The sequence below is a fragment of the Apostichopus japonicus genome, chromosome 1, assembly GCF_037975245.1.
Source record: "Apostichopus japonicus isolate 1M-3 chromosome 1, ASM3797524v1, whole genome shotgun sequence".
Lineage (NCBI taxonomy): Eukaryota > Metazoa > Echinodermata > Holothuroidea > Aspidochirotida > Stichopodidae > Apostichopus > Apostichopus japonicus.
Genome location: NC_092561.1, coordinates 18,065,369 through 18,092,112, shown reverse-complemented (window position 1 = coordinate 18,092,112; position 26,744 = coordinate 18,065,369).

The window sequence follows — 26,744 nt, the reverse complement described above, 5'->3', positions numbered from 1 at the left end:
GAAGGGGGGGGGGGTAGCGACTAGATTTGTTCACCTTTCATGTACTTGAGGAAACTCTGTTACTTTACGTTAGAATCCGATACTCTGGAATATTTAATAACAAATTTCCGTAGGAATTTCTTATTGACTTTCATATTTGTTTGATTTATAAACTTAATCAGTTTAAAAGATGTTATAATACGAACAACTGTAGCTTTCAGTTGTTTTATAAGAAGCATTGATGTTGTGTTCGTCAGAGAAGCATTGATGTTGTGTTCGTCAGATCTAATACTATTTACCAACGGTATATTCAAGTTTGAGTGCACAGCATATTAACCAGATGAATATTTACTCAATTAAGTCGCTTGTTTTATATATCATATATATATTGTGTATCTTAAATGTCATGGCAAATCTAGAAACTGCTCACTTCGAAAATTTCAAATGATGACAAGCGCCGATACAGCCTATACAATGTACCATGTTTGTAATAGCTGCTTCTATACCGGAAAACATAGATACACGTGAACTAAAACGTTCTTGTCTACAAAGTACTACACACCTCAATTGAATGTGCCATATAAGAAACTGAAAGGTACCTTAATTCATATAGTTCAAATTCTGGATGATTATGTGTCGACGGTGAACATTTTAGAAAGACCATTATAGGCATAATACGATAGCCGTACAAAATATCCAAAATATGAAACCATATAAAACGAAAATATGAAACCATAATATGAAAACCAATGGATATCAATTTGAAAGCTTTGAGCAACATTTATAACCATCACGATCATGCAAATCAGAAAAAAAGTATACAGAAACATACGCACTGACATCAAGATCAACTTACAACATCACACAATGCATACAACCTAACGTCCAATTGGACCTGCACTGTATCGTTAGAACTAAGCACTGGTCTGTCATGAGAAGAAAATCCTGGTTGATCTAATAAATATCTACGAATTCTCCCCTCTGCATTGATTGGATTTCTCCCTGAAATAGCTGTAATATAAGAAAATGTGTTTAAGATATAAAACACGAGTTGTCCTTTTGTTGTGGAATAAAGTAAATTGAATTAGAAAGTCCTACTTGTTGAAAAAATGACAAAGTACTAGTCATAAAGTGGCTTTTTTTTTATGGCAGAACATTCAAACTACTGATATTTTCTGTCATAACACCCGAAGAGTTTACTCTTCCGGATCGTTTTGAGGAGAATTTTCGGTTTGCCACTCAAATCATAGTCACTGGCCATTGGCCTCCGAAATTTCTGCCTACATATAAAACATTTTTTTCCGCTGTGCCTCTTTAATGCCTTCAAACAATACACACTCACCATTATTGTGTTCTTAATAAGATTTGAAAGCAATGTATTAAAGAACGGAGTATAATTCTTTGTAATTCTACTTCTCATCTGTAACAGTTTTTTTTATCATTTCTTTCTTCTGTTTTGCTTTTCTTTTTTGTGTTACTTGGACTATTACTATTTGTGTCTCTGTATAACTTATTAAAAAAATGCCAAACATGTCCCTATCCTACTGGATATTGATACTATTCGACTATTGATAATATTCGACTTGACTTCATCAAATATAATATAATTACGGTAGAATATAACTACTCACCTGGTATGAAGGTAAACAACAAAATGATATACAGTTCCATCTGTAAATGTTGACTCTTACATGCACATGAACGAGAAACGAGTTTCCAACGAACAAACTTCGGAGCAGGACAGGCGTCCACCACATCAAATAAATTCTACACCTCTCTTGGGGAATGTTCTTCAAGTAAAGTGACATTGCGACATACATGTATTTAATTATTTTCCACCACACTAGCACCATAATTGTATGCTTGTCAGGTATCCATTTATTTGTTAGGAAACAAGATTGGTTTCCGTTCATTCGGAATCGATTCTATCCGACTCAATATTTTTAATTAGAAGGTGAGACAAGTATCGATTTCAAAAAAGTAACACACATGCAGTAAGTTCTACAGAAAATTTTCGCTTCTTGTTAGTCCAACTGCGTTTTTACAGAACCAACCAATATAATATGCACATACGTGAATATCGTCTCTCTTTTTTATGGCTTTTACTCTACAACGTCATTACATTGGAATATTTGTACAATACAATACAAAAATAGGTTAATACAGTATTTGTTGTCTTCATCGGTTACCTAAATAAATCTTCTTTTTTTTAGAACTACTCAAGTTATCGTGAAGTTGTAGCATTCCGTTTAGATCCATACGACTCTTGATTTTCGGAAAGCTAATTTAGACGGGCCGTTCATATAAACATTATTCCGTTATGTCTTGAATATAACAGCAAACTTATTTTGTTTTTTCGATATGTGCAAACTGTCCATATTCTAATTCATTCGGTCTTTGCACGCAAAAGAGAATCTAAACAGTCTGGGACTATAATAAAACATCTGAGGATGAGTATGTCTTGGGCCTGCAACTCTCAAATTTTGTTGTCATTTTTTTCCATTATAAAGTTGAAACTTTCCTCTGATGGGAAAGCAACCCTTTCAATAGCATCGGACTGTTGCTATTCGTAACCTTTATATGTGTTACCGTCCTTGTACTTCCCACTGAAATGTTATCCATCAAAATGTATATTTGCAAAGTCCTTTGAATAAACTCATTGCAAAGAAATTGTATAAGGAATATATTCTTTTTAGATCTCCACTGTCCTTATTTGGGCAATATTTTTCCCTTCATTTTAGGACTGGCATACGCTTTTTTGTTTTGAAATTTCGAAGAAACAAGCACTTTAATTTAACTGAGAAAATTCCTCTAATAAAAAGTTGAAGACTTCAGCAATGATTGGCTTTGAGATATGATTCCACACTTGGCGGAGAGTAAGTGACCAATCTTTGCGATGATAAATCAGTAAAAAACAACACTTTTAGAGGAGGAAGTGTATGGTAGTGAGACCTTATGGTTACTGCAATGGTTCCAGTGACCTCAATTGACCTCTACATGCATAACATGTTCATGGTATCAATAGCCTTGCAACTTATTGTGTGGAAACTTCAACTTGATTGCATGAGTTGTAGTTTAATATAAGGCAAAATGAAGCATGCCTTTGTTGTACCAAAAACTGTTTCGTTGCTCAACTTGTTGGGAGCTGTAGGTTCTCTCATAGCGAAACAAAAACTACTGGAGTTGCCTGACGTGGTACTTCGCACATAGTGTGCACTAAAGTTACTGAATATATGCCCAGGGACTATTATATTTGTTATAGATTTCCAAACACTTGGGAGTTTTAAAATGGAGCGCCTTGCACGAGAGCCGTACGCAAGTAATACGACAATGTATTAATTTAGCCTTGTAGGTGAGTACCGTAACGTTATGCTTCGCGGGCCATGTCTTTCGGCCTTAGTGAGCGGCCTTACTTTTAGGCAGGGACACAAAACCTTTAAGTTGCTTCCTCCTACTTAATGGGGTAAACACAACCAAAGTACACCCACTCACAGCTAGGCCTATAAAAAACATAACCATTTTTGGAATGAATATCTTTCTTTCTTTTCAAAAACCACAACTACTTCTCGAAAGAACCCAAATTCCAATCCTTTGCACAGATGATTGAATTTGTTTGAAAACCAAAAAAGTCATAACAATCAACGCAAGTACTTTGTTAGCAACAATTCCATTACAGAGATTTTCATGCTAAAATAGTCAATTGTGGTTTCTAAATTTATTGTGATATGCTTGGCTAATAGCCCATATCAAAGTCTGGAAGCATTCTTGCATGTATAGTTTTCAATGAACACAAAGGGTGTTGTTTAAATGCAACTAGGTGTAACTATATAGTAACCAGTCTAAGGCAAACTTCGCCCTTCAGAATTTGACAATAATTTTGTTGTTGTATACTAGTTACAGCTTTCATCGTTTGATTTTATTGTGCACAAGCCATTCATTGTCAGGAGTCAGTTCAACTAAGTATTGTGCGTTCCTGTAGAGGCACTTTAATGTGCATATTTCCATGAAGGTGTGGAGGTGTAGAAAGGCCGTGCTAGAAATTCAAATATGTTTACAAAACCTGTACATCCTTTCGCACGATCTTAAGTGTCTCTGTCATATTTGACATAGTTTAAATGACGACTTGATGCCTGTTCAAAGCATTTATCTCAGTTATTCTTTTTGGACTTCTATAGAGACAGGTGGAATATTTTGCAAACTATGTCAATTGAATTGCATTAACTACAGCCAAAGAAGTCACAAGAATTTATCGGATTCAACAAATTCTTCGCGTTGTTATGTTAAGGGGAACCTTCTTCTGGATTAAAAGTAAGTTTGACCATAAACGTTTTCCTGGAACCTAACTTGGCGCTGAAAAATACATACCAACCCATTTCAACTGCTTTTTTTGGGGACTTTTGAAACGTTTTCAAAATGAAAGCCATAATCATCGTGATACTGTTGATATATCTCAGGCAGACTGTCTCACAAGAGTGTGAATTATGCGACGGTCCTTGTCGCTGTTCCGGTTCCAACCTTTACTGCGACAACCTCAACTTAACCTCAGCACTGTCATGCACTGATCCCCCAAAGTGGATAGACTTTTCCGACAACAAACTTGAGGTCATTAACTGGGACCTTTTTGCAAATTCGACAGCTCAAAATCAATATTGTTACAATGACTTTCGTAATAATGCAATTACTGCTTCAACAGGAACCTATAGATCCAACCAGTGCTATAGAGTGACAGTACGCTTAGAATATAATGTACTACAAGAGCTTCCGTCAGGATTCTTTGTAACGGACAGCGGCGGAGAGGAATTGAGTTATTTCTATTTCTATTTCAACAACAATCGAATCAGGGATATAGCAAGAGGTTCTATTATCGTCCACAATATAATCAAATATCTATATATTAATTTGCAATACAATGAGATCAGTTACATACCATCCGGTGCATTTGACTTGCATGCCAGTCAAAGATTTTCTCTCGATCTCGGATATAATTACATCGTGTCTCTTTCAAGTACAGGATTCAGTCACTTGCTAGATATTTCCTCACCGCTCTATTATCTTTACTTTGACAACAACAATATCACAACTATGGAGTATAAAGAGGAACTGACTCTTTCAAAATCAAACTTAACTGTAAGAATATACATGAACGATAACCCAATAGTTTGTGACTGTAATCTAAGGTGGATAGCTGAAACAAACTCTTCCATAAGACAAGCCATTCAAGCAACTGGGCAGAGGTATGCTCCTATATGCAAAACCCCTGATATCTTCAAGGAACGTTATCTGCTGTCACTATTTCCTCAGAACTTTACCTGCCCTCCTATGCTTGATCCGAATGCCACATTGAACATCCAGGCAATTTCAGGAAAACAATTATCTCTTCGTTGTCCATTCGACAAAGCTGATCCCCCAGTTGAGTTCTATGATTGGGTTTTCACTCCAAGCAATCCACCTCCATCTCCCATAAGCGGATGGGATCCACAGTTTGCGACGACTACGAAAACAGATGAGTTGATCGTAAATAATTTTTCATCGGATGGAATCTTCAAATGCACACCTCTCTTTCCTAAGAGTTCAGTGTCAGTTGACATCAACGTATCATTCGACAATTCACATGAAACTTCAATTGATGAAAAATATCAGCAAGAAAGCTCTGTTTTCCTCATAGTGTTGATATCATTGACATGTTTTATCTTAGCTCTTCTCACAGCTTTAGTAATTGTTATTGCAAATTACTGCCGACTTTTAAGGAAGGTAAAAGTCAAAAATACAAAGGGATGCCCTCGTCCACCACCTAGCAAAGCGAAAAAGGCAGAGACTGGTCGGAATGATATGGATTTATATGAGATGACAGATGACACGATGGCAAAAGGGGGAGTGATCGATTATGAGATTACAAACACGGCTCAATACCAGAACAGATCATCGAAATACCGAGGGGAAATTCCTGTTGATGCGGCGTATCGCAATCCCAACTTTTACAACGCAGGGGTCTAGAAGATTCAACTAGCGTTGAACGTAAATAGTACTCACAACGTCAAAACTTAGAAGTCAATGTTGAGCATATGGAATGAAAAGGTCATAATATCTAATATTACACACGCTTAATAAGAGGCGCTTTGACGGAATGTATTTGTGGTTGTGGTTAGCAAGGCAACCTAGGGAGTGTTAATGTAGTTTTTAGCTCGCCTACTTCATTTTAAAAGATGCCTTGCAAATGTATATTTCTAGTCTTGTACTGTTCTATATTATATTGGTATTATTATTGATTAAGTAACAGTGAAGCTCGGTTAAAATATTTTTGTGTTCTTCTTAGAGTTACGAATACCAAGTTGTGTATTAAAATTTGTACAATATTTGAATCTCCAACATTTTGCTATTTTACCTCAGTTTTGCGTTTAATCTACTTATGCAATGGTTGACATTGCTTAACAAATGTTATGTACAAAAAACAAGTAGGCATCAAGCCTATTATAAATGTGTTATATGAAACTCGTTCCCAGACGTTGTATATCTTCATTGTAATATAATTAAACGAATTATCTGTTGCTTTTATTATTAAATAACCACATATAACTGAAAAAAAGGAAATTTTATAAGCTATTTTACTTCTTCAGTTATTAAAACTTATATTCACATATTGGCAACTAAAAAAATATAAAATTTCTGCATTTTGTAACTATTTTGAAATTTGATTATACGGAGACTTAATAAATGGTGGAACGGAATAAACAAATGATTTTTTAATTTGTTATTTGACAGTAAATTGCTCAGAATAGTGCTTTCTACACGTTTATTTTCTTCAATGAAGACCAACATAAAACAAACTTAAACGTCAATAATGTTCACAATATTAACATAAACGATATATACAAAGAGAACAATTTGATACATGACTTATCTGATCGAATAATTTGAAAAGCTATCAACAGGTCAATATTGTGTTAATATTAACATTCTCAAGACAAAATTGGTCCAAATTGTCGAGAAATAGAAATTTGACCATGTTTTCACATCATTTTCCACTATAGCTTTTGACAAAGATTTCAGGTTGTTACCATTGTTGTAGAGTTAATAACGCTGTTTTTGCCAGAAACATTTTCTTAACCGTAATACGACCGCCGGTGTTCTCGTGCTATACTAGCCAAAATACATTTACATATCATAAGTTATTACAAATGTAACTCTGCTTAGTCGTTGACAGACACAGTTTCGAAAGACTAATAAATCACATCATTTACTCCAGTGCGCTAATATGTCGCTTGCTTCCTTTTTTCAAGCTTCTTAAACATTAATAAACAGTTCAGTATCAGCCCATATACCTTGTGTGGATTACCAGTTTCCAGGACGCATGCACCTTTCTTTACCTCAGTGATTGAATATAATATGTTTAATTTCTGCTTTTGAAACTATCAGGATCACAAGGAGTGTAAATATGCAAGTATAAGTCAGTTCAAAACAGTTTTCAATGTATCGACTGTTGGAGGTACCAACAACTGTTATGGCAATTGAAGCTGTATTGGCGCAACATACACAATATGTGGGTAATCCCGTCTGCAATGGTGGGATATTTATAACCCTTTTTATACCGTTTACTTAACAATATCAGTTGACTTATTTAAACATTTATATGATATGCTGCCAATACAAGGACATCTACGCAAATATTATGGTTTGTATCTATACCTTAGCATTTATCCCAGTTATTCCCTTTAGACTATAATAAAGACAGCGGGATACGTCGCACAGGCAAACTACGGCAGACTGCATTACATTCAATACAGCCAAGTGAAGTCAAGGAATCAAGTTCATCAGATCTTTATGTTTAATTAAGTGTTAAATTTGACAAACGGATTTCCTGAAACCTAAATTGGTACTCAAGGAATATATAGCAGCCATTTAAACGGTCTCATTCTTGGGCTCAAATCAGAACGTTAACGAAGTTTGCCCTTTTCGCAGGACGTTGTTAACGAGTTTTGCCCTTTTCGCGTTCCATATACAACAAATCTGACTCAAATCTGGCTCAAATTGAATACATATAGGACGCACGTTTAAAATGCATTATAGCTTAAAGTTCACGTACTATTGTTGGTGGTATACACAACGAATACGTGTTCATATTTGTAACCTTAAACCTCTGTCGTGCGATAGACATGCTTGAACAAGTTTCCTTATATAGTGAAATGCTATCGGTACGCAAATGGATATTTATTCTTGACACTTGTGCAAAAAAAGAAGTTTGATATCAGGAGCCTTGGTGTTAAATTCAAACAAAAGAGGGCAGCTGTAATGCAAACAAGTGTAGTTGATTGTAATACATATACTGTTTAGCTTCAGTTGGCAACCGGAGTCAACACTGTCTAGTATGTTATGCTTGATTGCTCTTGTCACTAGATCATTTTTCGTTCGAAAGCAAATTAACGCCTTTTTGTGATTAATTGTTTTGTCTTGTTTGTCTTTATCATGTAAATTAAAATAGTCAGTCTATTGTAGATTAGGATTACTGTACATAGTGTACTTTAACTTCCTTCACCTTGCTTCCTTTACTTAACTCAGTATTAGGAAAAAGGTAGAGGAAAATACTTCTTCTTACATTTTTGTTTCTTGTCAAAACTTGGAGGTAATGTTGAGACACTTTCAAGACAACAAGTAATATCTCTTTGAGATCATGTCCCATTCAAATCTTTATCTATAATTATCACTTTACACTTATTCTAACGTAGAAGAACCTTTAAAATGTCTATGAACCAAGATCGAAGAGCGATTCCAACTGAAAGCGTAACTATAATAGAATGGAAACGTTAACCTATTAATAATACGATGGAACGTTACTGGCAATCGTGGCTAAAAAATGTCATTTAAATATTGTAATCAAGGCGATATTTTATTTCAGAAGTACTACAACAAAAGAGAAGTTGGATATAAAACAGTCTAACAGAGTGTCCTGGTGGCAGAAGTAAACGGGTACATTTTGCTCGTTTTTTTAGCAAAACAAATGTTGTTTCTACCTGACTGTTAGAGAATTCACTCCATAATTTAATCACTTTTCACGTTTAATATCGCTTAAACAAGTTAAGTCGTCTCTGAAAAGGATAATTCTTGGTAAAAACTTTGACGACTTCTTACCACTAGGTCAAAAATGTGACTAAGTTTGGAAGAACCAGAGTCTGACATACATTTTAATTTACCTAAAGATAGTAATTTGTATTCACTATGTCCTTGAACAGGTATGAATGTTTTTATGTTGATTTTTTGAGGCCTGTACAGTTCGGTTTCAAGATAGCTAATATAATTGCAACAGTAATCGCAGATAGTTATCAGCGTACTGAATGAACCTATAGTGTCAATCACGACACAATATATCGTCGGTACTATTCGGTTGGCATTGTCTTGCATACAGACTTAGGTCAGAAGTAAACTAGCTTAAAACGAGAAGTAGTAAGATGTGGTAGGGGCTTGATTTTGATTCAATTCCCATGAACAGTTCATGAAGACTTCAAGATTAAAGAGATCGAATGTGAAAATATATTGCCTGAAATTATTGATGACGTAACCGTGACCTAACCGCGATGCTGATATGGGTAACAAAGTTAATAACTTAATCATTACATACTTTCTGTTCTCCGATCAACAAATCTCTGTTAAAATCCAGATGTTAGTGTAGGATTTGATAGCCACAATCACAATAAGTTGCATTATTTACATAGAAAAAGAATTAAAAATGTAGCATTCATCTTCTCGATTTTATTTGTTTAAATTTGTCAGTTTTCACGGTACACTTTTCTCAAGCAAGTATGACATTCTTGTTATAATTTGTGAGCTCGACTCATGATACTCAACATATATGCATTTAATTTCTGTAGAGCATCCGGTTGCAATTAGGATAACTAGATTACTTCATCCGGGACACTCGTGTGGAAGTTCATATTTGAGTTGCTGCCCCATGAATATGTCAGTTTGAAAGTTTGCTGGCTGAAATTATGTTGGATTTAAACAATGTGTGAAACAGATCTGCAAATTATCATTTTGAGTGACTGTTGACACGTGTCAGTCAGTCAATCAATGTGGGCAACGTTCAATCTCTACCCAATGACATATCTGAGGGTAACAATAGACAGATGTCATTGTTGTAAACTTAACATAAAGTATAAGACACGTTGTTGACAGTTGTTGACACAGTTTTGAAAGACTACTAAATCACTTCATATACTCCAGTGCCTCAATATGTCGTTCGCTTTTTTTCTTTAAGTTTACCTATAGAATAATAACCAGTTAACTTTAAACATAAAACCCCTTGTCTGGATCACTAGTTCCAACAATTCAATTTTCTGTACCCCAGTGAGTAAATTTCAGATGTTTGCTCTCTTTTGATCAAACATTCAGTATCACTAATAGTGTCAATATGAATATAAATCACAATTCAAAAAGGTTTTAATGCATGAACTGTTCAAGATATTAATCACCGTTCTGGCAATGGAAGCTGCCATGATATAAGTTTCACAACAATTGTGCATTCCCTGTGTAATTTGGTTCCTTTGCGGGATATGTATGGCACTTTTAATACCATTTAATAGCAGCTGATGTATTGTGGCAATTATCATTTTACAAAGGTAGAAAAAACATACAACACACTTTCAACTGTACCGGTCCGTTGAATGTGACGAAAAGGCACAAACCACATATTAATCATTTTTTACTGCCTTTGCAAAGCAATATTGCTCACTGGGACATTAACTTTTCTAAAATGACAATACGCAAAGTACTTAATATGTCTTTCTACTCATTCCAGTAATAATGGGAACGTTAAAGTTTAAAAAAGGTTTTTGTGATAGATTTCTTATGCTGAATCTCATATTCATTTCAACTCAACACAGCAAATCATTGAAGTATGTGAAGTAGTTCATGGTCTAGAAATCAGAATTAATCACATTCATAAACTTACAAAAAAAATGCGACTGCATTCAAGGGCACATAGGCATGGGAATGTAACTGCGTATGTAATATTTTAAGACACGTAATATCAGTGTCGTTTATATCCGTTACCTGCCATCCTATACTGGAGCACACAACACAGGATATATTTGGCAATTTTTAATGTAAAAGAATAAATTCTAGTCCAATCCTGTTCTGAATTATTTTTTCCCCAATTGCGAAAGAATTAACTGAATTAACTCGTTCAATGAATATCAGCATTTTAAAAATAAATATTCATGAATCGCAAAATACGGTTTGGAATACCAAGTCATTTCAAAATGGCCCTTGTTTGTATAAGAAAAATACACTTTATAAAAGGCAATATACACAAAAGTTCATAAACGATGTACAAAGAACATATGAACAAATACTCAAGACCGAAAATGTAATTAAATAAATAAATTTTGAGTTTTTATTTGAATGTAGATATTGAGGGTATGTTGCGATTATTAAAAGAAAACCACGGTTTTGGAGCTACGGTTTTAAGGCGCTGTCGCCATGCAAAGATGATTTACATAGAGGTCCTGATTTGAGAAGAAGTTTATTTGATGGGCGTAGGTTTACGTTGGTAGAATTAGATCAGAGATCAGAGATATATTTTGGAGCAAGACCTCAATACGTTTTGCAAGTTATAAGGAGAATTTTTTAATGAATGCGTGTTTGAACACCTAAACAGTGTAATTGACGTAAGATAGGAGTGAATATGTATGTGACGTCTCCCTGGCCGCAGAGTTATAAACACGTTAGAGGGGTTGGAGTTGGAAATTGGGTTAATTATAAAGAAGAGGGTTTTTTCAGTCAAGATGGGAAGAAACAAAAGCATATTTCAAGCGTTCAGTTGATAGCTGTTTCAATTATTAGCGGATTCTAGCAATTTTGCATATTCTAAAAGAGGTCTTGCGTCATATATTTCTGATATGTGCATAAAGTTGAAACTTCTCATCGAGAATAAAACCGAGACGTTTAGCGGCTAGAGATGATTAAATTGTACAATTTAAATATATTCATAGAAGGAAAAGCCACATCGACATTGCAGAATTTAGATCGAAAATGAATGATTTGTGTTTTCCAGTCATTTAATGTTAGCTTATTGAGGATGGGCCCCGGCAGAAATGTCAGCAACATATGCTTAAATTATATTGTTGATCTTGCTTGGTGACAAACCAAACCAAAGAAGGAAGTATCTCAATGTTACGCATCATTGCATTTCTGTTCAACTATGACCTTGTGATAAGTGGCAAGCTTGGATAGACTACGAGATGACCGTGCTAGAAATTCACCTCCTTTTGCACGATCTAAAGTGTCTTTGTCATATTTGACGTAGTTTAAATTACAACTTGAAGCAACAACGCTAAAGAAAATCACTTAAGACTAAAGCAACAATCTGGAAGTCGAACAGTTCATTCCACAAACGCGTTTGATATGATATGCTGCCAACGCAAGGGCTTCTACACAATGGCTTATATGCTAATATTATGAATGTTTTTATACCTTTTCAAAGCATTTATCTCAGTTATTCCGTTTAGACTTTTATATGGACAGTGGGATTATTTCGCACTTCTTCAATTAAATTGGCTGCATTTACTACAGCCAATGAAGTCAAAGAAATTTTTCGAATTCAACAATTTCATCGTGTTGTTATGTTAAGGGGAACCTTCTTCTGGATTAAAAGTTAAATTTGACGATTATCGTTTTCTGGAACTTAAATTGGTGCTGAAGATTTACATACCAGCCCCTTTCAACAGCAAATTTGTCGGGACTTTTAATACGTTTTCAAAATGAAAGCCATAACCATCGTGATACTGCTGATATATCTCAGGCAGACTGTCTCACTAGAGTGTGAGTTATGTGACGGTCCTTGCCGCTGTTACGGTTCCAACCTTTACTGCAACAACCTCAATCTAACCTCAGCACTATCATGCACTGATCCTCCAAAGTCGATAAACTTTTCCGACAACAAACTTGAGATCATTAACTGGGAACTTTTTGCAAATTCGACAGCTCAAAATCAATATTGTTACAATGACTTTCGTTTTAATGCAATTAATGCTTTAACAGGAACCTATAGAACCAACCAGTGCTATAGGGTGACAGTACACTTAGGCTATAATGCACTACAAGAGCTTTCTTCAGGATTCTTTGTAACGGACAGCGGCGGAGAGGAATTGAGTGATTTTTATTTCTATGTCGACAACAATCGAATCAGGAATATAGCAAGAGGTTCTATTATCGTCCGCAATAGAATCGACTGGCTATATATTGATTTTAAATACAATGAGATCAGTTACATACCATCCGGTTCATTTGACTTCCGTGTCAGTCGAAGCTTTACTCTCGTTCTAAGCTATAATTACATCTTGTCTCTTTCAAGTATAGGCTTCACACACTTGCTAGAGATTTCCTCACTGAAGAATCTTGACATTGAACACAACAATATCACAACTATGGAGTATACAGAGGAACTGGCTCTTTTAAAATCAAATAAAACTGTAAAAATATACATTAACAATAACCCAATAGTTTGTGATTGTAATTTAAGGTGGATAGCTGAAACAAATTCTTCCATAAGACAAGCCATTCAAGCATCTGAACTGACGTTTGCTCCTAGATGCAATACCCCTGATATCTTCAAGGAACAGTATCTGCTGTCACTATTTCCTCAGAACTTTACCTGCCCTCCTAAGCTTGATTCGAATGCCACATTAAACATCCAGGCAATTTCAGGAAAACAATTATCTCTGCGTTGTCCATTCATCAAAGCTGATCCCCAAGTAGAGTTTTTTGATTGGGTTTTCACTCCAAGCAATCCACCTCCATGTCCCATAAGCGGATGGGATATTCAGTTCGCGACGACTACGAAAACAGATCAATTGATCATAAATAATTTTTCATTGGATGGAATCTTCAAATGCACACCTCTCTTTCCTAAGAGTTCAGTGTCAGTTGACATCAACGTATCATTCGACAATTCACACGAAACTTCAACTGAAGAAAAATATCAGCAAGAAAGCTCTGTTTTCCTTATAGTGTTGATATCATTGACATGTTTTATCTTAGCTCTTCTCACAGCTTTAGTAATTGTTATTGCAAAATACTGCCGACTTTTAAGGAAGGTAAAAGTAAAAGATACAAAGGAATGCCCTCGTCCACCACCTAGCAAAGCGAAAAAAGCTAAGACTGGTCGGAATGATATAGATTTATATGAGATGACAGATGACACGATGGCAAAAGGGGGAGAGATCGATTATGAGATTAAAAACACGGCTCAATACCAGAACAGATCATCGAAATACCGAGGGGAAATTCCTGTTGATGCGGCGTATGACAATCCCAACTTTTAGAACGCAGGTGTTTAGAAGATTCAAATAGCGTTGAAAGTTAATAGTACTGACAACGTTTGGCTCCATCTAAACATTCTATTCGCAATTTATGTTAGCATGGAAATGACTAAGACGATCAGTTCCTCCAGTAAGAACTTCGAAAACTTAGAAGTCAATGTTGAGCATATGGAATGAAAATGTCATAATATCTGACTTTAGTATTACTCACGCTTAATAACAGGCGCGTTGATGGAATTTATTTGTGGTTGTGGTTTGCAAGGCCACCTAGGTAGTATTAACGTAGTTTTATAGCTCGCCTACTTCATTTTAAAAGATGCCTTGCAAATGTACATTTTTAGTATTGTACTGTTCTATATTATATTGGTATTATTATTGATTAAGTAAGAGCGAAGCTCGGTTAAAGTATTTTCGTGTTCTTCTTTGAGTTACGATTACCAAGTTGTGTATTAAACTTTGTACAATATTTAAATCTCCAGCATTTTGCTATTTTACCTCAGTTTTGCGTTAAATCTACTTATGCAATGGTTGACGATGCTTAGCAAATGCTATGTACAAAAAACAAGTAGGCATCAAGCCTATTAGAAATGTGTTATATGGAACTCGTTCCCAGTGGTTGCATATCTTCATTGCAACATTATTAAAAGATATATCTGTTGCTTTTATTATTGAATAGCCACATATAAGTAAAAAGAAGTAAATTTTATAAGGTATTCTAATGCTCCTTTAAATGGTAATATAACTTGTATTCACATCTTAGCGAATTTAAATGTATATTATTTCTGCAATATGTAAACATTTTCAAACTTGATTATATGGAGACTTAATAAACGGTGGATGGGAAAATACAAAATGTTTTTGTAATTTGTTATTTGACAGTAAATTCCTCAGAATAGTGCCTCCTACACGTTTATTTTCTTCCATGAAGACCAACATAAAACAATCTTAAACGTCAATAATGTTCACAATGTTGACATAAACGATAAATACAAAGGGAACAATATGACACATGACTTATCTGATCGAATATTTGCAAAAGCTATCAACAGGGTTAATATTGTGTTTATATGAAACATTCTCAAGACAAAATTGGTCCCAATTGTCAACACATAGAAATCTGACTATGTTTTCACATAACTTTTACCTCTAGATTTGACACAGATATCAGGTTGTTGCCATTATAGTAGTGTTTATTACGCTGCTTTTGCCAGAAACATTTTCTTAACCGTGGTACGACCGCCGGTGTTCTCGTGCTTGACTAGCCAAAATACATTTACATATCATATGTTATTACAAACTCTGCTTAGTCATTTCTCTTTCGAAAGACTTCTAAACTGCATCATTTACTCCAGTATATATGTTGCTTGCTTACTTTGTTCAAGCTTCCTATACATTGATAAACTGTTTAGTATAAGCCCATATATCTTGTTTAGATCACCAGTTTCCAGGACTCATGCACCTTTCTTAACCTCAGTGCTTCAATATAATATGTTTAATTTCTGCTTTTGCAACTATCAGGATCATAGGGAGTGTAAATATGCAAGTGTAAGTCAGTTCAACACAGTTTTCAACGTATAGACTGATGAAGGTACTAACAACTGTTATGGCATTTGAAGCTGCCTTGGTGCAACTTACACAATATGTGGGTAATGCCTTCTGCAATGGTGCTATATTTTTGACACAATGTATACCGTTTAGTTAACAATATCAGTTGACTTATTTAAACATTTACATGATATGCTGCCAATACAAGGACATCTATGCTAATATTATGGTTTGTATCTATACCGAAGCATTTATCCCAGTTATTCCCTTTAGACTCTGATAAAGACAGTGGGGTACGTCGCACATGCAAACTACGGCAGACTGCATTGCGTTCAAAACAGCCAATGAAGTCAATTAATAAAGTTTAATCAGGTCTTTATGTTTAATTAAGTGTTAAATTTGACGAATAACGGATTTCCTGGAACATAAATTGGTACTCATGGAATATTTTCCAGCCCCATTTAACGTTCTCTTTCTTGGGACTTGGGCCCAAATCAGGACGTTAACGAAGTTTGCCCTTTTCGCAGGACATTGTTAAAGGCTTTTGCTTTTTCGCGTTCCATATAAAACAAATCTGACTCAATTTGAATAAATAAAGGACGCACGTTGAACAGCACTAAAGCTTAACGTTCACGTACTATTTTTGTTGATATGTACAACGAATACGTGTCAATATTTGTAATCGTAAACCTCTGTCGTGCGAAAGACATACTTGAACAAGTTTCCTTATATAGTGAAATGCTATCGGTACGCAAATGGATATTTATTCTTGACTCTTGGCAAGTTTGATATTAGGAACCTTTGTGTTAAATTCGAACAAAAGAGAGCAGCTCTTATGCAAACACGCGTAGTTGGTTGTAATATATATACTGTTTGCTTCTGTTGGCAACCGAAGTTAAGTATGTTTTTCTTGATTGCTCTTGTCTCTAGGTCATATTTCGTTCGAAAGCAAATGGTCGCCTTTTGTGATTTATTGTTTTGTTTTTCTTTATCATATAAATTTAAATAGTCAGTCTATTGAAGATCTTGATAACTGTACACATTGTACTTTAACTTCCTCTAACTTGCTTCTTTAACTCAACTCAGTATCAGGAAAAAGGTAGAGGAAAAAACTTCTTCTTACATTTTTCTTTCTTGTCAAAACTTGAAGGTAATGTTGAGACACTTTCAAGACAACAAGTAATATCTCTTTGAGTTCATGCCTCATTTTGAATCTTTATCTATATTTATCACATTACACTTATTCTAACGTAGAAGAACCTTCAAAATGTCTATTCTTACCACTAGGTCAACATGTCACTGAGTTTGGAAGAACTACAGTCTGACATACATTTTAAATAAAATGAAGATATTAATTTATATTAACTATGTTCTTGGACAGGTATGAATGTTTTTATGTTGGTGTTTTTAGTCGGTTACAGTTCGGTTACAAGCTAATATAATTTCAGCAGTAATCGCCTATAGTCATCAGCGTACAGAATAAACCTATAGCGTCACCACGACAAAATATATGGTCGGTACTATTCGGTTGGCATTACCTTGCATACAGACTCAGGTTAGAAGTTAACTAGCTTAGAAGAGAAGTAGTAAGATGTGATAGAGGCTTGTCTGCGATTCAATTCCCCTGAACAGTTCATGAAGACTTCACTATTAACGAGATCGTATGTGAAAATATATTGTCTGAAATTATTGATGACGTAACCGTGACCTAACCACGATGCTGATATGAATAACAAAGTTAATAACTTAATCATTATATATTTTCTATTCTCCGATCAACAAATCTCTACTTAAACCACGATGTTAGTTTAGGGTTTTGACAGCCACAATCCATAATTTACATAGAAAAAAATGTAGCATTAACCTTCTCGATTTTGTTTGTTTAAAATTGTCAGTTTCCACTACACACTTTCGTCAAGCAAGTATGACATTCTTGTTATAAGTTGTGAGCTCGACTCATGAAACTCAACATATATGCAATTTCTGTAGAGAATCCGGTTGCAATTGGTATTACTATATTACTTTATCCGGACCACTCGTGTGGAAGTTCATATTTGAGTTGATGCCTCCTAAATATGTCAGTTTGAAGTTTACTGGTTTAGACTCTATTACACAGGCTCTCTAGTGGATAAGCAGTTTGCTAACAGTTTTATTTTATTTTGGTTTAGATCATGTTAGATTTAAACAATGTGTGAAACAGATCTGCCAATTATCTTTTTGAGTGACCGTTGACACGTGTCAGTCAGTCAAGCAATGTAAGCAACGTTTAATCTCTACCTAATAACATATCTGAGGGTAACAACAGACAGATGTCATTGTTGTAAACTTAACATAAAGTATAAAACACGTTGCTTAGTTGTTGACACAGCTTTGAAAGACTACTAAATCACTTCATATACTCCAGTGCCTCAATATGTCGTTTATATAAGTGTCCCTATAGATTAATAACCAGTTAACTTTAAACATAAACCCCTTGTCTAGATCACCAGTTTCAGAACAGTTCAAATTTCTGTACCCTAGTGAGTAAATTTAAGGTGTTTGCTTTCTGTTGTTCAAACATTCAGTATCACGAAAAGTGTCAATATGAACCACCAGTTTTAGAACAATTCAAATTTCTGTACCCAAGTGAGTAAATTTAAGATGTTTGCTTTCTGTTGTTCAAATATTCAGTATCACGAAAAGTGTCAATATGAATATAAAGCACAGTTCAACAAAGTTTTTAATGCATGAACTGTTCAAGATATTAATCAGCGTTCTGGCATTGGAAGCTGCCATGATATAAGTTTTACAACAATTGTGCATTCCCTGTGTCATTTGGTGTCTTTGCGAGATAAAAATGGCACTTTTAATCCCATTTAATGGCAGCTGACGTATTGTGGCATTTATCATTTTACAAAGGTAGAATAAACATACAACATACTTTCAACTGTATCGATTTACCCACTGAATGTGACGAAAAGGCACCAGCACATTTTAATCTTCTTTTACTGCCTTTGCAAAGCAATATTGCTCACTGGGACACTAACTATTCTAAAATGACAATACGCAAACTACTTAATATGTCTTTCTACTCATTCCAGTAATGATTGGAACGTTAGAGTTTAAGAACAGGTTATTGTAATAGATTTCTAAAGCTGACACTCACATCCATTTCAACGCAACACAGCAGAACATTGAAGTATGTGAAGTAGCTCATGGTCTAGAATTCAGAATTAATCACATTTATAAACTTACAAAATAATAGTAATATAAATATCGCGACTGCATTCAAGGGCACATAGGCATGGACATGTGGCTGCGTGTGTGATATTTTAATAAAAGTATTATCAGTGTCGTTTATATCCGTTGCCTGCCATCCTATACTGGAGCACACAACACCGGATATATTAAGGCAATTTTACGAGTAAAAGAATAACTTCTAGTCCAGTCCTTTTCTGGATTATTTTCTTCGAATTGCGTAAGAATTAACTGTATTAACTCGTTCAATGAATATAAGCATTTTTAAAATAAATATTGATGTATCGCAAAATACGTTTTGAAATACCAAGTCATTTCAAAATGGCCCTTGTTTATATTAGAAAAATACAATTTATAAAAGGCAAAATACACAAAAGTTCCTAAACGATGTACAAAGAACAAATACACACAAATACATAAGACCGAAAATGTAATGAAATAAATAAGTTTTGAGTTTATATTTGAATGTAGGTATTGAGGGTATGTTGCGTTTATTGAAAGAAAACCAAGGTTTTGGAGCTACGGTTGTAAAGCCCTGTCGCCGTAAAAAGATGATTTACAAAGAAGTCCTGATTTTAGAAGAAGTTTATTTGATGGGCGTAAGTTTATATTGGTAAACTTAGATCAGAGATCAGAGATATGTTTCGGATTAAGACCGCAATACGTTTGGTAAGTTATAAGGAGAATTTTAATTGAATGCGTGTTTGAACACTTAACCAGTGTAATTGACGTAGGATAGGAGGTGATATGTATGTGATGTTTTCTGGCCGCAGAGTTTTGAATACGTTGAAGGGTTAGAGTAGGGAATTGGTAAACCGTAAGGAGGAAAGTTCTTTCAGTCAAGATGGGAAGAAACAAAAACATGATTTAAGCGTTCGGGTGATGACTGGTCCAAATAATTGCGGATTCTACCAATTTTGTATATTCTAAAAGAGGCCTTGCGACATAAATTTCTGATATGTGCATAAATTTGAAACTTCTCATCGAGAATAACACCGAGACGTTTAGCGGCTAGAGATGATTGAATTGTACAATTCAATATATCCATAGAAGGAAAAGCCACATCGACATTGCAGAATTTAGATTGAAAATGAATGATTTGTGTTTTCGAGTCATTTAATGTTAGCTTATTGTGGATGGGCCCCAGCAGAAATGTCAGCAACATATGCTTATATAATATTGTTGATCTTGCTTGGTGACAAACCAAAGTATCTCAATGTAACGCATCATTGCATTTCTGTTCAACTATGACCTTGTGATAAGTGGCAAGCTTGGATAGACTACGAGAAGACCGTGCTAGAAATTCACCTCCTTTTGCACGATCTAAAGTGTCTTTGTCATTTTTGACGTAGTTTAAATGACGACTTGAAGCAAAAAAGCTAAAGAAAATCATTTAAGACTAAAATAACAATCTGGAAGTCGAACAGTTCATTCCACAAACGCGTTTGATATGATATGCTGCCAACACAAGGACTTCTACACAAAGGTTTATATGCTAATATTATGATTGTGTTTATACCTTTTCAAAGAATTTATCTCAGTTATTCCGTTTAGACTTTTATATGGACAGTGGGATTATTTCGCACTTCGTCAATTAAATTGGCTTCATTAACTACAGCCAATGAAGTCAAAGGAATTTTTCGGATTCAACAATTTCATCGCGTTGTTATGTTAAGGGAAACCTTCTTCTGGATTAAAAGTTAAATTTGACGATTTCTGGAACTTAAATTGGTGCTGAAGATTACATTCCAGCCCCTTTCAACAGCAAATTTGTCGGGACTTTTAAAACGTTTTCAAAATGAAAGCCATAATCATCGTGATACTGCTGATTTATCTCAGGCAGACTGTCTCACAAGAGTGTGAGTTATGTGACGGTCCTTGTAGCTGTTCCGGTTCCTACCTTAACTGCCAGAACCTCAATTTAACCTCAGCACTGTCATGCACTGATCCTCCACGTACGATCGACTTCTCCTACAATAAAATTGAGGTCATTAACTGGGACTTTTTTGCAAATTCAACAGCTCAATATCAATATTGTTACAATGACTTTCGCAATAATGCAATTACTGCTTCATCAGGAACATATAGAACCAACCAGTGCTATAGAGTGACAGTACACTTAGGCTATAATGCACTACAAGAGCTTCCGTCAGGATTCTTTGTAACGGAAAGCGGTGGAGAGGAATTGGGTACCTTCTCTTTATATCTCAACAACAATCGAATCAAGAATATAGCAAGAGGTTCTATTATCGTCCACAATATAATCGACAGGCTAACTATTTCTTTGCAAAACAATGAGATCAGTTACATACCATCCGGTGCATTTGACTTGCATGTCAGTGGGACATTTACCCTCTATTTGAGAGATAATTATATTGGTTCTCTTTCAAGTACAGGCTTCAGTCACTTGCTAGAGAGTTCCTCACTGCACTATTTCCTTCACTTTGACAACAACAATATCACAACTATGGAGTATACAGAGGAACTGGCTCTTTTAAAATCAAACATCAGTGTAAGAATATACTTGAACGATAACCCAATAGCTTGTGATTGTAATCTAAGGTGGATAGCTGAAACCAATTCTTCCATAAGACAAGCCATTCAAGCAACGTTTGCTCCTAGATGCAAAACCCCTGATATCTTCACGGAACATACTCTCATGTCACTATTCCCTCAGAACTTTACCTGCCCTCCTAAGCTTGATCCGAATGCCACATTAAACATCCAGGCAATTTCAGGAAAACAATTATCTCTGCGTTGTCCATTCGCCAAAGCTGATCCCCCAGTTGAGTTCTATGATTGGGCTTTCACTCCAAGCAATCCACCTCCATCTCCCATAAGCGGATGGGATATTCAGTTCGCGACGACTACGAAGACAGATGAATTGATCATAAATAATTTTTCATCGGAAGGAATCTTCAAATGCACACCTTTATTTCCTACGAGTTCATTGTCAGTTGACATCAACGTATCATTCTACAATTCACATGAAATTTTAGCTAAAGACAAATATCAGCAAGGAAGCTCTGTTTTCCTCATAGTGTTGATATCATTGACATGTTTTATCTTAGCTCTTCTCACAGCTTTCGTAATTTTAATTGCAAAATACTGCCGACTTTTAAGGAAGGTAAAAGTAAAAGATACAAAGGGATGCCCTCGTCCACCACCTAGCAAAGCGAAAAAAGCTGAGACTGGTCGGAATGATTTGGATTTATATGAGATGACAGATGACACGATGGCAAAAGGGGAAGTGATCGATTATGAGATTACAAACACGGCTCAATACCAGAACAGATAATCGAAATACCGATGGGAAATTCCTGTTGATGCGGCGTATCGCAATCCTAACTTTTAGAACGCAGGGGTTTGGAAGATTCAATTAGCGTTGAAAGTTAAAAGTACTCACAACGTTTGGCTTCATCTAAACATTCTATTCGCAATTTATGTTTGCATGGAAATTACTAAGACGATTGGCTCCTCCAGTAAGAACTTCGAAAACTTAGAAGTCAATGTTGAGCATATGGAATGAAAATGTCATAATATTTAATATCACTCACGCTTAATAACAGGCGCTTTGACGGAATGTATTTGTGGTTGTGGTTAGCAAGGCCACCTAGGGAGTATTAACGTAGTCTTATAGCTCGCCTTTTTCATTTTAAACGATGCCTTTCAAATGTAAATTTTTAGTTTTGTACTGTTTTATATTATATTGGCATTATTATTGATTAAGTAAAAGCGAAGCTCGGTTAAAGTATTTTCGTGTTCTTCTTTGAGTTACGATTACCTAATTGTGTATTAAACTTTGTACAATATTTAAGTCTCCAACATGTTGCTATTTTACCTCAGTTTAGCGTTTAATCTACTTATGAAATGGTTGACGATGCTTAACATATGTTATGTACAAAAAATCAAGTAGGCATCAAGCCTATTAGAAATGTGTTATATGAAACTCGTCCCCAGTCGTTGTATATCTTTAAGTAAAAAAAGCTGTTCTGATTCTCCTTCAAACAGTAATATAAAGTGTATTCACATCTTAGCGAATTTATATATATATATAATACTTTTGCAATGCGTAATTATTTTCAAACTTGGTTATATGAAGACTTAATAAATGGTGGATGGAATAAACAAATGATTTTGTAACTTGTTATTTTACAAAGAAATCCTTATTCACGTTTATTTTCTTCGATAAAGACCAGCATGAAACATACTTAATCGTCAAGAATGTTCATAATATTGACCTAAACCATATATACAAAGAGAACAATATGATACATGACTTATCTGATCGAATAATTTGTAAAGCTATCAACAGGTCAACATTGTGTTAATATGAACATTCTTAATACAAAATTGGTCCCAATTGTCAACAAATAGAAATTTGACCATGTTTTCACATCATTTTTCACTATAGCTTTTGACAAAGATTTCAGGTTGTTACCATTGTTGTAGAGTAAATAACGCTGCTTTTGCCAGAAACATTTTCTTAACCGTAATACGACCGCCAGTGTTCTCGTGCTATACTAGCCAAAATACATTTACAAATCATAAGTTATTACAAATGTAACTCTGCTTAGTCGTTGACAGACACAGTTTCGTAAGACTACTTAATCACATCATTTACTCCAGTGCGCCAATATTTCGCTTGCTTCCTTTCTTCAAGCTTTCCTATACATTAACGGCAGACTGCATTGCATTCAATACAGCCAATGAAGTCAATGAATCAAGTTCATCAGGTCTTTATGTTTAACTAAGTGTTAAAATTGACGAATAACGGAATTCCTGGAACTTTAATTGGTACTCATGGAATATATACCAGCCCCTTTTAACGTTCTCTCTCTTGGGACTTGGGGCTTGGGCTCAAATCAGGACGTTAACGAGGTTTGCCCTTTTCGCAGGACATTGTTAAAGATTGTTGCTCTTTTCGCGTTCCATATAAAACAAATCTGACTCAAACTGAATAAATAAAGGACGCACGTTGAACATGCACTAAAGCTTAACGTTCACGTACTATTTTTGTTGGTATGTACAACGAATACGTGTCCATATTTGTAACCTTAAACCTCTGTCGTGCGATAGACATACTTGAACAAATTTCCCTATATAGTGAAATGCTATCGGTACGCAAATGGATATTTATTCTTGACTCTTGACAAGTTTGATATTAGGAACCTTTGTGTTAAATTCGAACAAAAGAGAGCAGCTCTTATGCAAACACGTGTAGTTGATTGTAATATATATACTGTTTGCTTCAGTTACTAGGGCATATTTCGTTCGAAAGCAAATGGTCGCCTTTTGTGATTAATTGTTTTGTTTTGTTTTTCTTTATCATATAAATTTAAATAGTCAGTCTAGTGTAGATCTTGATAACTGTACACATTGTACTTCAACTTCCTTTAACTAAAAAGGTAGAGGAAAAAACTTCTTCTTACATTTTTCTTTCTTGTCAAAACTTGAAGGTAATGTTGAAACACTTTCAAGACAACAAGTAATATCTCTTTGAGTTCATGCCTCATTCTGAATCTTTATCTATATTTATCACATTACACATATTCTAACGTAGAAGAACCTTAAAAATGTCTATTCTTACCACTAGGTCAACATGTCACTGAGTTTGGAAGAACCAGAGTCTGACATACATTTTAAATAAAATGAAGATATTAATTTATATTAACTATGTTCTTGAACAGGTATGAATGTTTTTATGTTGGTGTTTTGAGGCCTGTACAGTTCGGTTACAAGTTAGCTAATATAATTTCAGCAGTAATCGCCTATAGTCATCAGCGTACTGAATAAACCTATGGTGTCAACCACGACAAAATATATGGTCGGTACTATTCGGTTGGCATTACCTTGCATACAGACTCAGGTTAGAAGTTAACTAGCTTAGAAGAGAAGTAGTAAGATGTGATAGAGGCTTGTCTGCGATTCAGTTCCCCTGAACAGTTCATGAAGACTTCACTATTAAAGAGATCGTATGTGAAAATATATTGTCTGAAATTATTGATGACGTAACCGTGACCTAACCACGATGCTGATATGAATAACAAAGTTAATAACTTAATCATTATATATTTTATATTCTCCGATCAACAAATCTCTGCTTAAAACCACGATGTTAGTTTAGGATTTGACAGCCACAATTACTTATTTACATAGAAAAAATGTAGCAGTGATCTTCTCGATTTTATTTGTTAAAAATTGTCAGTTTACATGGTACACTTTCGTTAAGCAAGTATGACATCCTTGTTATATGTTGTGAGCTCGACTCATGATACTCAACATACACGCATACAATTTTTGTAGAGAATCCGGTTGCAATTGGGATTACTATATTACTACATCCGGGACACTCGCGTACAAGTTCATATTTAAGTTGCTGCCTCCTGAATATGTCAGTTTGAAAGTTTGCTGGTTTAGATTATGTTAGATTTAAACAATGTGTGAAACAGATCTGCCAATTATCTTTTTGAGTGACCGTTGACACGTGTCAGTCAGTCAATCAATGTAAGCAACGGTCAATCTATACCTTATAACAAATTTGATGGTATAAACAGACATATGTACATTGTTGTAAACTTAATATAGAGTATACGACACGTTACTTAGTTGTTGACACAGTTTGAAAGACTACTAAATAACCTTATTTACTCCAGTGCCCCACTATTGTGTTCGCTTTTTGTCTTCAAGTTTTCCGATTGATTAATAACCAGTTAACTTTAAACCAAAATCCCTTGCTTGGATCACCAGTTCCAAAAAATTCAAATTGCTGTACCCCAGTGAGTAAATTTCAGATGTTTGCTTTCTGTTGATCAAACATTTAGTATCACTAATAGTGTCAATATGAATATAAAGCACAGTTCAACAAAGTTATTAATGCATGGACTGTTCAAGATATTAGTCACCGTGGGAATGGAAGCTGCCATGATATAAGTTTCACAATAAGTGTGCATTCCCTGTGTCATTTGGTGCCATTACGGGATATGTATGACCCTTTTAATACCATTTAAAAGCGGCTGACGTATTGTGGCATTTACCATTTTACAAAGGTAGAATAAACATACAACACACTTTCAACTGTATTGGTATACACCAGCTGAATGTGACGAAAAGGCACGAACCAAATTTTTATCTTCTTTACTGCCTTTGCAAAGCAAAATTGCTCACTGGGACATTAACTATTTTAAAGTGACAATACGCAAAAAGCATTGAAGTGTGTGAAATAGCTCATGTTCTAGTTATCAGACTTACTCACATTCACAAACTTACAAAATAATAGTACTACAAATATTGCGACTGCATTCAAGGACACAGAGGCATGGGAATGAAGCTGCGTGTGTGATATTTTAATAAACGTAATATCAGTGTCGTTTATATCCGTTGCCTGTCATCCTATACTGGAGCACACAAGACACGATATATTAAGGCAATTTTACGAGTAAAAGAATAAATTCTAGTCCAGTCCTTTTCTGGATTATTTTCTTCCAATTGCGTAAGAATTAACTGGATTAACCCGTTCAATGAATGTAAGCATTTTACAAATAAATATTGATGAATCGCAAAATACGTTTTGAAATACCAAGTCATTTCAAAATGGCAGTTTTTTATATTAGAAAAATACAATTTATAAAAGGCAAAATACACAAAAGTTCCTTTACGATGTACAAAGAACAT